At 39.3% G+C, this 17583-nt stretch overlaps 1 protein-coding gene across 1 annotated transcript in view; it reads left to right on the top strand.

Annotated features, from left to right (window-relative positions):
* The window catches only part of ZBTB20 (zinc finger and BTB domain containing 20), a 797288-nt gene that overhangs the window by 626882 nt on the left and 152823 nt on the right, over positions 1-17583 (top strand). The window contains exon 7 of the mRNA XM_027105198.1: positions 3750-3789. The gene's annotated coding sequence lies outside the window, so the exon portion shown is untranslated. The remainder of the gene's footprint in view (positions 1-3749; positions 3790-17583) is intronic.

Here is a 17583-nt window from a genome sequence, read left to right as displayed (position 1 = left end):
AATGGTACAGACTTATTCAGATCCCAGCAGCTGTCTGATTTAGGGTAAGTTTCCTAATTTCTCAAATCTCCCTTTTTCCTCTGGTAAAGTGGAAGTAATAGTATTTACTCTTGTAGTCAGGATTAAATGATATACTGTTAATGCTGCTTTTCAAACTTTTCCAGGGAGGTGATCATCAAGCTAAGGTGAGCATCCAATATTCAGGGTGCCTGGACATCACCTGAAACAGTCTGCTGCAAATGAGGCTTTTCAGTGAGGTCTCAGGTTTCACCCTAAAAAATACGTGCACATTTTGCATTCTACCCCTCAATTTATCCTTGTTTGTTTCACTAAACTGGAAGTTCCATGAGGACGAGAACAGGATCTGTTCTTTTTTTCTATAACGTCCAAGAAATAGTTATTGGATAAATGAGTACATATACAAATAAGAGTTTAAATTACTTGGTCACAAAGACAACTGACCCTCTAAAGAGACAGCCGTGTCTTTATTATTTATTTTGTGGCTTTGCACACTCTTGTCACACTGCTCCACCTCCCTGGGTATACCCATATTCAAATTTAAGAAACATTTACTTAAGATGCCTGGAATCACAGAAAGTACTCAGTGAATAGTAACTCATTATCATTTCTCTGCTCACTATTCCTCTACCTCATTGTTCCTAAGGCTCTATAGACTTTTTAAAAAAGAATTTATAAGGGAGTAGGAAAGTCATAGTCTGGAAGTCCTGTAAAGGAGTCTGTGTGTCTCTAGGGACACACACTCACCCATGCAGAGATCCATTTTCTATACATTTCATTTACTCCTGGCTTTAACTCTATAGCAACTTGTTAAAACATCCTAGAGGTGATGAGTAGGGGGACTGAAAGAGCATTTTCTCCCCTCTCCCCTTAGACCAAGGGTTACTAACCTGGAATTCTTGGAAGACCTTCATGGAGTTTGGGAGATGCTTGAAACTTGGTGTTTTTGAAGAGTTTCTGGGAAGAGAAATTCTCATAGGGATCTGTATCACCTCAAATGTTGGGAACCATTGCTGTAGAACATAAATGGAAATCAGAATGGACTAATCTTTAAGTTACAGTTAATAATACTTTTAGTTCCTTGGAGATTGATACTATATAATAATTTCTACTCAGAAATCACAAAACTAAAACAAGACTTCACTACAAATCACCCCTTCTCCCCCTCTCTACTCTTGCCTCCCCTACCAGGTTTTAAGGTCTTGATTCATTTTGGGCTTTATAGTTCTATATTCTTGGCTAGATATTTGTGCTTTGAACCCAGCATGCTTAATGAAAATGTTTTTAACCTTATGCAAAACTATTATAGATAATTCTTTGCATTTCAGATGAAAACAATTTATAGACATACAAGGTGAATATCACTTAGGCAGAAAGGGCACATATCAATAAAATAACAATTTGAACTGAACAAAAATAAACCCATGTAGATTAATACATATTTTCAAAATTGCATAGCAGATTGTAATTCAATCAAGAAACGGGGCCTTTTGACATTTATGAATGTTTATAAATTGTATAAGAACTCTGAGATTAAATTTTTAGCCTTAGTATTAAATTTGGGATAGATAGTATTGTTTTTCATTAATACATAAAGACAACAATTATATCCAATAAAATCTTCAATTTAACTTGGCTTTAATTTGTCTTAGACTGCGACATACACACTGTGATTTTTCTCTCCATCTTGGATTCCTGTCATTGACAGCCTGTGTGTCATTTGACATCCAGGAAAGATAGCTTTTCATTCCAGACCTTGGATATATTAATCAATCTGGATACAGTTTACATCGATCTCTTTTGATCACATCAAAAATTTAATTTTGACTGATTAACTTTTATGAATAAATACTCCTTTCCTAGAAAGGAAAGTTATGCTCTTAGATATAAGAGCATAAATACTAAGTATAGTTCAAAAAGAGCATAATTATTATTGAGACTTACTGGGTTTATAACATGCAACAGAAAAATAAGTGAGCATATTGCATAGATAACCACTAATCATATTTTTCTCCATTTTCTCAAGGGTTGGGAAAGAAAGAAAACTCAAAAAGGTTGGAGGAGGTAGGGAAAAAAGGGAGGAGAGAGGGAAGGAAGGAAGGAAGAAAAGAAGAAAGGAAGGAAGGGAAAAGCTTTTAAAAGATGCATCAGTGAAGTGGTCTAGGATCCTAGCTTGTGGAAGGGACTAGAATGTAGGAAAACTTAGAGCTTTAAAGTCGTTGAGGCTAGTTGGTCTATATATATATATGTACGTATTTCAAGTTTGTGTGTACTTTCAATGAATCATACATAAGTTAATTATCTTGCTTAAAATTTTCATTAAGCTCATCAATTTTGTGAAACAATTTAAAAACATTGGAGACGGCCAGCCTCTCTTGTGTTGGCATACATTACGGTCCAGGCTGCAGATTTTCATCTTAACTCTTCTTGTCCAAAGAGGGGAACAACATACCTCACTCCTGCATGTTCATGGAACAGAGTTTCACCTTGTCCATAAAAGGAAAAACTTTTTCTTTGGAGGAACCTCTATGATGGTGCATTTTCCCAGAAAACTTGCTGAGAAGTGAAGTCTCTAATTGCCAGTTTTCTACTTTAGCCTTATTCTATGCTTTAGTCAGGTCCTTGTACTTGATCTCTTTTAATACAGTTTGTTTTTCATATTTCTGAAGGCCATATGTGAAGTGGCTAAAATCATGGTGTCAGAGAGACAAGAATTCAATCAGTGTATGTTAAGTCCTTGACATATTTGAGTTGGGTCGGGTAGGGAGACCTGCTTTGTCTTCTCAGCATCCTTGTTTGGTTTATTAATTTCTCTTGGATCTTCTGTTACTTCAGTTTTATTCTTCTGTAAGAAAAGCTATCAAAACAGTGGCAAACAGGCCAGTCCCATAATCGCTTATTTGGCTTGTGTGTTGAAGATTACAAAGGAGAAGTATCAGACTTGAAATATAGAATGAGAAACTGTTAAGGTCAACTCCCCCCAAACCTGAAGTTTTCATTATTAGAAATGCATTTTGGGGGACAAATGCTTTCGTTTAAAATCATTTTGTCAGAGGGGACACTCTTAGGCTGGTGAGACAGGGTACACAAGGCAGTAGCAGTCCTCAGCTAAAAATTGACAATACATGGAGGCTTTGAATTTGCCCAGAGTATCTTCTGGGCATTAAACATACTAAATCTACCCTTAAAAGAAGCAAAGTTTATCAGTTTCACTCATCTTCGTCAAAATTAGCTAAGATCTGTCATGCACTACATAGTAAAACTTTTATCTATTCTCATCAGTACTGCCCAATAGATATTTATGCAGCGATAGAAACGTTCTATCTGTAAGGCAGCCACTAGCCACAGGTGGCTGTGGAGCGCTGGGAATGTGACTAGTAGACTGAGGAACTAAAATTTTAAATATTTTAAATTTAAATAGGTAGATGTGGCTAGTGGCTACTGTATTGAACAGCACAGCTCTAGGTAATGCTCATATGATTTTGATCAGAATGAAGCTGACAAAGAAAGGGGTTGGCATTCCTTCTGTATTGGTCAGATAGCAGCAGGTCACACCTTTGGAAATTTTACGAGGCTGAATCTCCTCTTTCTTGGGCTCCAGGTGACAAAATGGGTTCTTACTGCTCATGCTTTAGGAGCAATTAGTCCTGTCTAAACTTAGATTTGCTTTCCTTCTCTCCACAGTATCACTGGGTTTATTTTTAATTCCTTGTTTTGTCTTTGATTTTCAGTTCCTTGACCGTCATTCTGTGGCCTGCCCCTTCTCTTTATGTAAGTAAAAGTGGTTTTTTTCTTTTTCAAAAAAGCACCAGATTTGGGAAATTTGGGTCTTTATTGGCATGTTCTCCAGTTGACATTGTTGTGGTTTCCAGTGCTTCTTCAGTGTGTATTATCTTCTTTTGTGTTTGGAGTCAATGCTGTTGGTGGTTGTAGTAGTTGCCATCATGAGGGGGCTGAAAAGACCAGCAGCCCAAGCCACTGGACTTATATGAAGACTTCCTTTGACTCAGCCACGGCTGCTGTTTGCAAAAGTCACTGCTCTTCTAAACTACAGCTTACATTCTTCAGTCAGATACCAGCCACAGTTGGGCTTTTGCTCCACTGTCAATCAATGGGCAATTATTTATTCTTCAGTTATACACCCATCCCTAGGCCCAATAGTTTTTAATTTCAACTTCTAGATCAGAGCTTTCATTTTTTGGACAAAATTTCTAGTATCCTTTTACAGGAGGTACAAGACTGAAGTACAAAACTTTAGTTATTTAGGCTAAAATTGTGTGTGAAATAGTAAAGTACAGAGGAAAAAAAAAAAGAAAGAGAGAGAGAAATCATATGCCAGGAGGTTTATAGAAGGTACCATTATTTTTTTAGAAAAGATGGAAAGTCATTTGGGGAGAAAACAACAACAACAACAACAACTTGATTTCAGATGAAAAGAGAGAACATTTATAATTTAAAGCCCAAATCAGGCTGCACTGAGTTGGTTTGGATAAATTTCACCTTGAGCTGCTTGAAAGAGATTCTGGGGCCACGAGCCCAAATAATCAAAGTCACTACCTGAGACACCACCCAAGAGATGCTACAGGTAGTGGCAGTTACCTCACGTGATAAATATTATCAGCATCCTTCCAGCTGCTTCTCACTCTCTGGTGAATGCTGTCCCTTATTCACAGCATACTCTCTTCACTGACTCCTTCACACTCTGAGGTATTTCTTGTGTTGCAATCATTTGCACAGAAAGGAGGTTCCCATGGCTCTTTTGCTTGTGTGTGGCTTCCACTCACATTCCTAGAAGCTAGTTGCAAATATATGTAGGGGAGCAGAATCTTCCAAAGGATGCTAAGGCTAAAGTCTAAAGTGACATTTATTTGACAGAGAAAGGAGATTGATTAAAATCCCCAGAGACTGGTGCTGTGTGTAATGCATTTATACAGCAGGGATGGGTCCTCTCTGCCCGTGACAAGTCTTGTTATTCCTCATTCTTGGTGTTGATAGAGTGGGTCTGTCAGTGCTTCAGAGGGTGTCAGCGTGCATGCATGTGGTTACCACTTTACGTCTCTGCATCCCGACTCCAGTTACCTAGCACTGCATATTTCTAGTCCTCTGACTGGCAAATCGTTTTTGTTGCAGTTCTTTTGTGTAAAAACAGTTCACATAATAGCTCTGTGTTAGACAAGGCGTTAATCCTCACATCACCGGGGATGAATCAGCACCGTGCACTTCTGCCCGCACGGCTCAGCTATTATGACGTCAGCACTGGAGGGCAAGCCTCAGACATAAGCAGTGCAGCAGCCTGGAGACCTGGGTCACAGATTAGAAATCGAGGGGAGACCTTTGAGATAAAAAACGTAATTGAAAGGCTGTCTCTGGCTCATAGGAAAATGTGAAGCTGATTCTATGCTATATCAACCATCAATCTCACAGCTTCTAGAGAGATCCCAATTTTTAACCAGACAGGAGGCTGAGCAAATGACCTGAATGGGCTAATAGCCCATCCACATATCCACTAACCTTTTCCCACCCCCCAGGCCAGGCTTCCTGCTTGCTTAGATTGTTCCAAATCCTGAGACTGCCTTTATTTCAAAGGTGACAGGGCCTATGACAGTCCTGCTGTCCTCAAGTGCCCCACAGACACAGCTGATGGCTCCAGAGGTGGTGCCCCAGGTGCCCATCAAAGGGAGAAGAAAAGTTCCTTGGGGACAGATCAGAACATTATCTCTCCAGTGCTTCTAGTTCCTAGTGCCTCTAGTTCCTAGTGCCTCTTTAATGGCCTCCTCCAGACAGGTGCAGCATTCTGCCTGTTCAACTTTTTTCTCCTTGGCACTGCATTTAGTCCAAAGTCCCAGTCTGGATTTGACACAGATTTCAATAGGAGCTGAATAGCTTCCAGATGTTCCCCCAAAAGTGTTTCATCCCATTAATCTTTAGCAGAGCAAAGAGGAGCCCTCTATAACCTGCCATGCTGCCTTGAAGCAGATAGCACAGACTCTCCCTATTTGAGAAACTAGGTTCTTAAAAGGTAGACCTCTCTACAGTTCGTACTAAGGTTCATTCTCAGAACAACACCTTTCCATATGGAAAACTAAATGTTGAAAAGGCTGAAAATTAACTGCCTACATTCTCTGTTAATAAGACATTCCTCCATCGCACCCTCTATCCCTCACTCTTCCTTTCACCCTGTGATGACCATCTAAAGTGCCTTACTGCTGGGGTCTTCTGCCTTCATTAGATTGCTAGTAGGCCCCTGCCCTGCTTCTAGAAGCTAATACTACTGCTTGGCTTAGGTTTTGATTGATTATCATGCACAGCTCTTCGTTCAGTTTTCAGTCAACAAACATTTATGGAAAGCTGGTCACTATGCTCAGTTCCCAAAACTGCTATATAAATAAGAAATGCTCCCCATTGTTAAAAATCTCACAGTCCAGTAGGGGAGATATAGAGTAAATAAAGGCCATGCCATGTGATAGGCACTGGAATGGAGGTATATACAAGATGTAGCGAGGGGAACAAGAAAGGAGCACCCGCCCGTATGTGGGAGGTGCCCAAGCTGGGCCTGAAAGTCTAAAGCGTGAATTGTAGTTTACCAGGTGGATGGGAGGAGGGGAAAGCAAAAGGGGATCATAATCAGAAAAAAAGCCAGAGGAAAGTCCGAAGGTATCTGCACAGCAGCATCATCCCGAGTTCGTGGCTAGAGCTTGGTGATTGAAAGGGGATCCTTTCAAAGGAGATGAGGCTGGAAAGTGGGCAGGAGGCAGATCACGAGGGCCTTGTATGCCGAGCAAAGAAGTTTGGACTGGAAGCAGCAGGCTTGGGGAGGCTTTGAAGGATTTTAAGTAGATTTATGTTTTAGAAGAAGAGCATTCTGGTGACTGAGAAAAGGGAGACCAGATCATAGATGAAAACCAAGGGCCTGAACTGTGCAGTGGGGCTGGGAGTGGAGGGGAGCGGCGATTCGGTAGTGCTGACATAGACATTGACGTTTGCCTAATGCCAGCCTGGCTTGGCCCCGTGCATAATCCTTGCCTTCTAGGAGAAAGGATGATGTGTTGTTTGGGGCCAAATTTCAGGCCAAAATAGACCTTTATGGGACCTTCACCAGAGACCTCAACTTGAGTCTGACCTACCGCTCTCCAGAGATGTGTGTCTCTCTCTCCCATAGTGGCCTTGGGGGAGTGGCAGGCAGAAAAGGAGAGGACATTGCCAGTGTCCCGCTTTTCTCTTCTTTCACCTGAAAATGAAACCATTTCTTAATAATATCCCCCTAAAGTCAATCATTGCCCCAGTTTCCTATCATTTTCCCACTGCTGCCCTTTTCTGAGGAGAAGTTCCAAGCCATTGAGCTGAATTGCAACTTATGCACAGCCGGGTATTGAAACAATGCAGTATATTTGTTCCTTCTTTCTGAATTAGAGTTCACCATAAGTGTGCTTTTCTCTTGTTCACTTTGGGCTGCCAGGACAATTTAAAGGAAATTTTCAACAGCTTATGTTGCATGTACCATGTTCTTTTTTGCAAATGAGAGGATGTCTGTGGGTGTGTTTAAGTCTTCTCTGTACTACTTTCTGGAGAAAGGTTTGAGGAGATGAACAAGATAAGGAGTAGAGACCTATTGAAAGCCCAGGTCCCTTCAGTGACCTGAGTGCAGAACGTAGGCTGGTGATCAGATGGTCAATTATGTGTTTGTCAAAACACAGTGGGCTGCGTTCCAGACTGCCAGCTTTGGAGGCCCGGCTTCTGCCAACCAAATGTCATCTGGGAACATGCAACACTGGGCACTGTGAAGGAGTTTGAAATAGACCATGCCACAGCCAACCTACTGCCAGTCTTATAGCACCAATATGGCATGCACAGCCGGGCCCCATGTTTCAGAGCTCAGGAATTCACTGTTCTAAATTCAAGAGGTCAGATGGGTTCATGTTTTCAAAGCCTATGTTCTCTGCTTTGAACATTGTGACTTGCTCCTCTGTGATTTCCAAGTGATTTTTTCCAGTCACATCGCTGTGGAAACCACTCTTTTTGTGATGGTTATGAGAGCCTTGTCAATGTCCCAGAGGAGAGAAAAAAAATAAACTTGCTCTGACAATGACTATGATTCCGACAGAGGGATTCCAACTCTTAGGAAATTACATTAAAGGTGCAGAGCTTTTAAAATATCAGGAACCACCTTGGCAACTTATAAAAAGCAGAAGGGCTTTGCCTATTTTATAAAGTGATTTGCATATACCTGCATAAATAATGTCCCCACCTGTACTTTTATGCATTTAGGTTGAATAAATTAAATTCAGTGATCTTTAAAATATTCACTGTCTTTCATTGCTCAGATACCATTTTCAGGACCCTTCCTCCTCATTTTTTTTCCTGTAGTAGTAGTGGCTATTTTTTTCAATCTTTTGACTAATTCAGAGAATCAAAACACTTCTGCAGACCAGCCTACCACAGCCAGGAGCATTACCTCCCTCTGCTTGCACTTCTCTTAGCCTTTCTACCTATTAGACCATGCTTTCCATATGCTTTTCATAAAGGAAGTGGGGAGAGTATATTACTAAAAGGAAAACACACTGATACACATCTCAGGGACACACTCATATTAACCTTTCTTTCTTAGGCCACTGCCACCACTAACCCTAACCCTAACCCTAACCCTTCAGGAGCCATCCAGCCACTAAGCCATATCAATTGTAACTTGGGCCTTCAAATCAAAGCCTGGTTAGTAGGCCAGCCTTAAACACAATCATCCCATAAGCTATAAGTACTTATTATATACAAGGAATCATATTTAGTGGAGAGTTAAAACATAAACTGGGACATTGCCCTTGCTTGCTCTTAAGAAACTTAAAATTGAGTAAGGAAAGAAGTCGTACTATTGAGTGTTCATATGCGTAGCAAATGATAAATAACAATTCCAAAAGGAATGAAACATTCCAATAAGTACTATAGGATTTCATTCGTGAAAGAGAGCCTTGAGGGCTGGAAAACTTCATGTAAAATGCAATTTAGCTGGGTCTTGAAAAATGGCTAGAATGTAAACAAGATGAAGAATAAAGGAATGGTATTCCAAGAAAAAGCATAAACCTAAGTGTGGGAATCTTTAGAGGGGTACAATAAATAGCACTGTTTTTCCCCACTCAAATTCTAAACCCATTGGAAAATAAGACAAAAGAACTGATGGCTGAGGAACCAAAATTTTTGCCAGAGTCTGGGTGGACAGATGTAACTTAGTATGAGAGGTAAAAAGGGCTCACTGACTCCCATTCTCCCAGGGGAAAATTTGGGTCTGCATAAGAACAACACTTTTCCAGGTCACTAACTCCCACTAGTCTAAGTAGTCAAGGAAGAAGAAAGTCTAAATTCCCGTACTTATAAACTTTGATAGATCAGTTCCACCTAACTGAGAAACATGGACCACGGACTGTCTTACCAACATGATGACTTTCCTCCATGGAGAAGTATAAGGAATGAGGCCAGAGGCAAGATATGTTTAGAAAGCTTCCCTATGGAAACTGGGAGTGGGGAAGAGGCATTCCTATAAACCCTAAGATCCACAGGCTGGAAAACAAGAAGAGGAAATATTGAGTAAGATGAAAATGTGAACCAGAGCCAAGAGGCCAAATAAGGCTCTCATCTGCCTAAGGGGACATACCTGAGGTTGAAACCAGTAGTCATAGAATTATTGGAGACCTAAACTAAGGGATCCTTTTCAGACTCTCAAAGTTACCAGAATCAGAATCCCAGGAACAAGCAAGAAATGAAGATAATGGACTAAAACCTAGTTGGGAAAAAAAATACAAAAACTCTTATCTTTTGTTAAACTAGTAATAATAATAAGAAATAACATTTGTTGAGTGCTTGCCTTTCTTTAGGTACTGGACAAAATACTATTAATGGTTATATGATTTAACCTTTTAAACTACTCTTATTAAATAGATGATGTTATAATCCTAATTTTGAGGATAAAATGGAGATTTTGTATGTTTGAGTAATTTTTCCAAGAATGCCCAGGAAGTGATAGAGATAGAACTTGAATCCAAGACTATCTGTCTTAAAAGCCTTGGCTGAATTTCATTAAACACAAAGTAAATGTCTACTAAGTGCTGAAAGTATAATAATGAGCAAAACAGACATGGTCTCTGCCCTACTGGAGTTTATAATTTGGGGGATGAAAGACGGATATTAACCAAACTGTCACATGAAAGAACTTATAACTGCAAACTGTGCTTTCTGTTATGACATTAAAATGCCAGGTTTTCTAAGAACAAATATAGGAGGGGAATACTTAATAATAATAATAGTAAATATAGGAGGGGAATATTTAATAAGTGAGTCTGGAAGTACAGTACAAGCTTCCCTGAGGAAGTGACATTGAGCTGACATCTGAAGATGTAAAATAAGAAGTGAGATTAGGTGGTGGAAGAGGTTTCCAGGCTGAGGGAACAGCATGAATGAAGGCCCTGAATGTAGCAGAATAGAGAGAATGAGGTGAAAAGCAGCCAGGTTGAGGCTGAAGAGATAATACAGGGCCTGATAATATCAGGGTCTTTGTCGGCCATATTAAGGACTTGCCTCAGGGCAATAGGAAAGCAAATTTAAGAATGCAAGTGGCATGATCAACTTCTTATTCTAAAAAGATCATGCTACTCTCGTACATTTATCCCAAACAAGCAGAAACATATCCACACAAAAATCAAAGTTTATGGCAGCTTTATTCATAATAGCCCAAAACTGGAAACAACCCAAATGTCCTTCAATGAGTGAACGGTTAAACTGTAGTACAACCATACCACGGAACTGCTCAGCACTCAAAAGTAATGAACTCTTGGTACGTACAACAACTTGGATTAACAGCAAAGGTGTTACACTGAGTGAAAAAGCCAATTTCATTTATATAGGATTCTTGAAATGAAAAAATTATAAAGATGGAGAACAGATTAGTGGTTATCAGAGATTGGGGAGTGGGGGAGAGATGGAGCTGACTGTGGCGGTAAAAGTGAAGGCCAGAATATTCTTATATGTAACTGTATTTGGACTGTGGTGGTGACCATGCAAATCTATACATAAGGATACAATAGCATAGAACTACATACACACACGTACATGAGTGCATGCAAAATGAGTGAAATCTGAATAAGGTGGATGGATTGTACCAATGTCAATTGCCTGACTGTGATATTGTACCATAGTTAAACAAGATATTATATTGGGCCAATATATCAATAATAGAGGGGTAGAGGGTATACCAGATCTTTCTGTATTATCTCTTACAATTGCATGATAAACTACGATAATTTTGAGATTAAAAGATAAAGATCAAGCTAGTTTCATTATGGTAAATGGTCTAGAAGGAGCAAAAGTAAGGAGGCTGCTGTAATAGAACAGACAAGAGATAGACTAGGGTAGTGACAAAGGGAATAGAAGAATAATAAATGGAATCAAGAGATAATTCAGAAGCAAAATATACAGGATTTTCTTATGGATTGGATGTGGGAGATGAAGGAGAAAGAAGTGGCAACTATGACTACTGGTTTTATGCTTGTAAAACAATATGGAGGATGGTGCCACTCAGGGTTATATGAAACACGAGAGGAGAACTGGGGTGGAGAAAAGATCATAAGATCTGTTTTTAAAATGTCTAGTGTCAGATGCTTTTGATAGAGATAAGTGATCATATTGAGTAGGCAGAGGAATATATACAACTGGAATTCAGAAGTAAAGCAAAGGCGAATGAAGCTGTTGGCATGGATGATAATTGCCTAGGGGCAAGGTTAGATTGAGAAGAAGGCCCCAACTGGGACTTGAAGAACTCTTAATATTTAATCAGCTGGTAGAGAAAAATGAGGCTGTGAATATCCTCAGAAGGAACGGCTAAGAGGTAGTAGGAAAATAAGAAAACATTGGCACAGAAGCCAAGAGAAGAAGGTGTTTCAAAAAGAGTGGTCAGTAGCGACCACTGAGAAGTCAAGTGAGTTAAGGACTGAAAAATATATCACTTAATACATTAATCTGGAATTATTGTTGACCTTAGCAAAAGGTGGCTTGTTGAAGAGGTAGAAGCAGTAATTTATTCGTCATAGGATGAGGAAAGCGTAAGAAGTGAAGAAACAAAGGCAGCAAATATGTATCAGTCTTAGAAGTTTTACTGTAAAGGAAAAGAAAATGAGCTAGTATAATATCTTTGGAATGGGGGAGTGAGGTCAAAAATTTGAGGGAAAAAATGGAGATACTGGCATCTTTATATGCTTAGGAGAATACAGTAGAGAGGAGAGATTCAGTGTATAGGAGAGACAAGAGGATAGGATGGTTGGTAGTGGAAGACTCCTGATAAGGACAGAGACATGGAATCCTGAGCACAAGTGGAAGGAGAGAATTAGGGACATCTCTTCCATAGTTACAAGAAAAAAGAAGGAACGGTAGGGATAGATGCGAGCCATGCGTACGTTTGGTACTGAGAAGTTGAGAGGTTTCCCAAGTGATGGCTCCTAGGGAGCAAGGTCCTGCTAAGAATAAGTGAGGAGGAGATTTGAGGAAAGTAGAGGTTTAAAGTAGTTCTTGGGACAAATGGGCAGTAGGTTGGCCAGAAAAACAGCAGTATTCTCCTTGGCAGTGTGGAAGGTCTAGCTGAGCCTGGTGGGTTAATGTGGTACCTGTCTGTCTTGTGTGATTTTCTCCAGCAGTTCAGTGATGAAGCAGTTCAGTGATGAAGGTGGAAGCTCAGAGGAGATGTGCACTTGAGTTCAAATTAGGATGGAGCTTTACCTAATGTACATGAAAAGATATTAGAGTTTTTAGCTTCGTTTTGGTTCTATTAGAGGCCAGAATGAAAAGGCAGTGAAAGGGCTCCGTTCAGTTCTCTAAGCATCTGGTGAGTACCTACATTGCACCAGGCACTATGTTTGGTACAGAAAAAACAGTCTGGTGAAGTTTAAAGGCTGCCATCTAGTCCACAAGGCCAGGAACAGGTGATTAGATAACCTTTACCAAAAGACACAGAAACCCATGTCATTACTTTTCTTTCTCCTGCCCGTTCCTTCCTCCCATCCTGGCGTTATCCAATTATTTTCTTGCCTTCTCACAAAATGTCTACGTCTGCCTTATTGCCAAGCCTCTAATATGCATCATACAAATACGAGTGACAATTCTGATTTCTCCCATCATCATTTTGCTAAAATACGGTCATTTAGGAGCAATTAGATCATCTACTTGAAGTGTGGTATTGGTACCGTGTGAATTTTCTCTAAATTTTAAAAGCTTCCCTCTAACTATACAGAAAGGCGATTTATTTAAAAGAGGGATGGAGAGAAGAAGAGTGGGTAGATGAGAGAGAAGAAAAAAATAAGAAAAAGAAAGCTAATTATCTATAGAAGACCTTATATAGCAGCTCACCCTTGTCATTCAAGGGAACTCCCACTTGAAATGAGTAGATGAGCCTCCGTTCCTAATGGTGGCCTACACCATCAGCTTCCAAAACAGCTTCCAGACCTGGAGACGTTCCAGAGTGCTATAGACTAACTAAATTCCAGCTTCTGGTAATGTAAGACAAGATATGAAGAAGACCTGAAGAATATGGAAATTCCTAATTCCAGTAGCAGTAGGATTCCTCACTCAGATTATTCTAAGCATTATAAAGCGGTGGCTTACAAAGAGGTGGTGGTAATGACAGCTCTCCTTTATTTGAACACATTCCATTCTGCTAGATTCCCTTTAGGAAATGACATTAGGACCATTTGACTCAAACCTAAATTGCAGATACATCTGGGGTAAAATTTGGCAGCGGCTGAGCAAAGCAGCTGTATTTTTTTAATATTTACTTCTTTCATGATTCTATAATTCACACTTATTGTAAAATATTAAGAAGGTATAGAGTATGGAGAAAACATCCACAATCCCACTAAACAGAAAAAAGCTATTATGAACAATTTTTTAGATCACCTTCTAGTCTTTTCTCTGAATTTTAACATAGTTGGGCATACACTGTACATATAGGGTTGTATCCTATTTTTGTTACTAACAAGTGCTTCTCAGTGTAATTACATACTTTTTGTAAATGCCACCATAATGTCTGAATAATTTTCTATCATATAAAATCCCCAGAATTTTCCTAACTATGCTCTAGGTATAGATATTTGGGTTATTTCCAGTATTTGAGCTTTTATACTTTAAAGTCTTTTAAGGTGAGAACTATAATGTGTCACCTGAATTGTCAAACTTGGAGGAAACTTGAGGCAGGCAATGATGCCACCCATTCAAGAGAATGGTCACCCTATTAAGAGAGTTACTAACTGCTAAGACTATGAAACTCATATTTGAATTTTTAAGTAGTTGTTGTGGAGTTTAAGCTTTTTTCCCCTAAGGTTAAAATTCTAATTTTTACTTCTAAAGTATACATTTGGTTTGGTTTGCATTTGTTACAATGATGATATAAAAGAAAAAAAATCCATTCAAAAATCTCACTGCCCAGAGATAACCACTGGTAACACTTTGGGGAATATATTTCCAAACATATCTATTTATCTGTCTCTTTTTCTTTCTCTTTGTCTTTCTCTTTTCAAAATGAAAGGAAAATCTACTGGCTGTTTTGTAATCTTGTTTTTTTATTCAACATTGTAATAAGCATTTTCCATGTTAATAAATATAGATGTACATTATCTTTTTGACAGCCACATTGTACTCCAGTGGAGGGTAATTTATTGAATTAGTCACTTATTGATGGACATTTAGGATATTTGGAAATTTTTTCTAACCAAACAATGCTACAGTAATCATCTCTATACATGTGTGCTTTTTTTTTTTAATTCACTTGCCTGATTATTTCCTTAGGATAAATTTCTAGTAGTGGAACTGCCAAAGTAAAGTTTATCTACTGCTAAACTGTCCTGCAACAAAACTGTATCAATGTATACCCCCGCCAGCAAAGAAAGAGGCTGCCCATTTCTCTGCATCTTCACTAATTCTGTAATTGTCAATTGAACTTTTTGCCATAGAAGTGAAGACTTTCGTACTGAGGGTATGAGATGCTTTTTCCAAGCATACAATCAAGTCTGAAAACTTAAAGAAAAATGTATTAAATTTTATTACATGAAAATAAAAATCACTATGGTAGAAAGTATTTTTTAAAAAACTGGGGAAAATATTGTGACATATGCCTAATATTTTTTTTTTTGGCTGAATTTTTCACTGATTTTTCTGTTGTTTTTTTTTAACATCTTTATTGGAGTATAATTGCTTTACAATGGTGTGTTAGTTTCTGCTGCATATCCCTAATATTTTAAGAGTAGGTATAAGTCAACAATGAAAAGGTGAATAATACAGTAAAACTTGGAAAGGGCAAATGAGCAGCCTCACAAGTGTTTAGCTGTTTAGTCTCATCCTCTGCTCAAAGGCAGTGCTCCTCAGGCCCTGTGAGGTCACCCCCAGCACTGTTTCCTGTGCTCTGCACGCAGCCCACACCCTCACCACCCTCCCAGCGAAAGCTGTGGGGAGAAAAGCACTACTCAGGGGACCCGCGGAGTTCCTGGGTGAGGCACTGATAGTACTTCCCTTGGTTACATACATTCATGTTTATTTGACATCACCCTCCCCCAAAGCGGCAGGCTAATTGTTCACTCACATGAATGTGAAAATGATCATCTGAGCTCTGCCATCAGACTCTAGAATCAGTCAATTATTGGGAAGGGAAAAATACACACTGGCAACATTGCTTGATCCATGTCTCCAGGGCAGAATTGACACTATTCTTCTACCAGATGTAGATAGAGATTTCTGGATGTTCTCATAAATAAAGTGCTAGAGGCCATGTCATCAGTGTCCTCCACCTTTCCCTCTCTCTCTCTCTCTCTGACTCCCATGTGTATTACTACATACTTAATGAAATGGAATATTTATCAGCAACTTCAGGGAAAGTAAAAGACGCTAGAGAGGCAGAAATGCCACACTGACAGCATCAGCCCCTGCCCTTCACGGTGCAGACTGACAGAGCATCTTCCCTGTGTTTGGGGATAGAGAGCATCTGATTCCCGGAGTGTGTACCCCAAGCTTCTCAGAGGGGCAGGAGTTGTGCAGCGCTGTTCTGAGTGGTAATTGGAGCATTCCTTCAGCACAAAAAGCTCATTTGCAGATGATAAGGGATGGCACGTGCTTCGGGGCATCCTTTCTCCCTCTTTAACAGAAAACCATGTCTGAAAGTCGTATGCAGTGCCTTAAATCCTTAGGTAGTGTCCAGAAAGGAAGCAGAAAAGAGGCAATCATGTTCAAGGTTGTACAGAAGCTCCTTTAAACCAACCACAAGCTAAGGCAAATGGTAGGACCCAGGCCTAGTATATGACTCCTCTACCTGAGCAGTGAAACTGCCCAAGGTGGGAGCACATGACTACGAGCTAGGTTTCAGTGATGCCCCTGGAGCAGTTAGAGGCCGCGCTGCCACTCTGCCAACTCAGAGTGCCGAATGTCTGGCTTTCTTAATGATGCCCTTAGAAAACGTCACATATTATACCCCTCCCTCTATAACATAGCTTATACTCAGAGGCCAAACAGGGACCCAGTAATGATGGTTAATGTTGAGTGTTATTAATTAACGTTGAGTCTTCCTCATGTTCTTTCTCACCCTTTTCTTTTCTTCCCCAAACATGGTTGCCAATTTAAAGCTGGGCAAAGGTGTGTATATAGGGTATACATTATATATGTGTATGGTACATATGCCACCTACTTATTCAAAGAGTCTTTCTACTCTCTTGCACAGGAGGTCTTTGTAGTGATAAAATTAAGGGTTTTTTTTCTTTCGTTGGATTCTTCTTTTATGCACTCTTTCTGTAGTCTCTGTTATTTCTCATTTCTTCTAATGTGAGCTTATTGAAGACAAATCAGGCATACCTACCTTGTTCAGAGAATCATTTCCAGATTATTTAAAATGGACCACCTTACCTCTCACACTTTGGTAGGGTAAAACTGATTCCACCTTTAGTTCCTTCCTGGAAATTTCTAGGCTTTTAGTACATGGAAAATAATTATCACCTCTAATTTAAAATTAACCCTGTATTTTGGGTGAGAGAAGCCTGTGTCTCATAACAGAATTTGAGTAAAAGTTACTCTTAAATCCTCTAACAATGTCCTTCTTTCTGGTCCTTACAAGCTAGTCAAGGACGCATAAGAGAAGTAACAGGAAGTCTCTAGTTAGAATCATTTTCTGGGATTTTTCCCCCTGCTTTTCTCCATCATCATCAGACTTAAATAGTGTCCACTACATTAGTTCTTTACCATTAGATTCCACATACTCCTCTATCCGTTTTTTTTTTATTTTATTTTATTGAAGTATAGTTGATTTACAATATTGTGTTAATTTCTTCTGTACAGCAAAGTGACTCAGTTATACATATATATATTCTTTTAAAAATCCAAAAAAAAAAAATCTGTGAAAGTGATAACCACAATGAACAGCAAAAGGATGAACATGAAGATGCAAAAGGGGACACCACAGTCATAAAATGTGGTGGAGAAGAGTAAGAAAATGTAGACTTTTTTTCTAGAATGTGTTTGAGCCTATATGACTACCAGTCTACCAGTTTTATAATAGCACTT

Source organism: Aethalodelphis obliquidens, unplaced genomic scaffold, assembly GCF_003676395.1.
Source record: "Aethalodelphis obliquidens isolate GAN/ISIS:26980383/991018 unplaced genomic scaffold, ASM367639v1 scaffold1, whole genome shotgun sequence".
Taxonomy (NCBI): Eukaryota; Metazoa; Chordata; class Mammalia; order Artiodactyla; family Delphinidae; genus Aethalodelphis; species Aethalodelphis obliquidens.
This window is presented reverse-complemented; position numbering and strand designations above follow the sequence as displayed.